Raw genomic sequence first — 580 nt, 5'->3', positions numbered from 1 at the left:
GGTGCTGAAAGGCAGCACGCCAAACCTGATCCTGAAGAAGGGCTCTGGTGCCCGAAAGGGGACCTGAGGGCAGGAGGCGGTCTGCAAACCTGGCCACCACCCCTTGCACCTGCTGAGATATTCGAGGGGAGATGGTTGAATGCACTTTGACTGAAGGTTTCTATTTCATTCCAAGCATAACCGCCTTCGGAAAGTGCTGGGTGGAGGTGGGAGGGGAACGCCCCCCGCCCTGCTGACTCCCCAGCTGCACTCAGCGCCGTGATTGCATTTCCAGAGCCACCTCCGTCCCTGTACGCTTTTCTCTCTGGGTGGTGGTTTCCCCTTCGCTTTGCCTCCCGCTCGCAGCCGGAGCCCAGAAGCGAGGAGGCGGTGCAATTGGCCGCGGAACGGCCCCAGGAGCCGCGCTCACGCTGCACACGCACCGCTCACACCCCACCAAAACTCACTCGGGTGCGCCTGCAGCAGTCGGGGCGAGAAGCGAGCAACACCTCCACCTCTCGCCACGGGAAATAAACACCCTCACTGCTGCCAGCACCGGGAAGGACAGGCACTCTGCGAGGCGGTGTTTTTTTTTTTTTTT

This window comes from Centrocercus urophasianus, unplaced genomic scaffold, assembly GCF_019232065.1.
Source record: "Centrocercus urophasianus isolate 14NV4802_14NV808 unplaced genomic scaffold, USGS_Curo_1.0 seq_13, whole genome shotgun sequence".
Lineage (NCBI taxonomy): Eukaryota > Metazoa > Chordata > Aves > Galliformes > Phasianidae > Centrocercus > Centrocercus urophasianus.
This window is presented reverse-complemented; position numbering follows the sequence as displayed.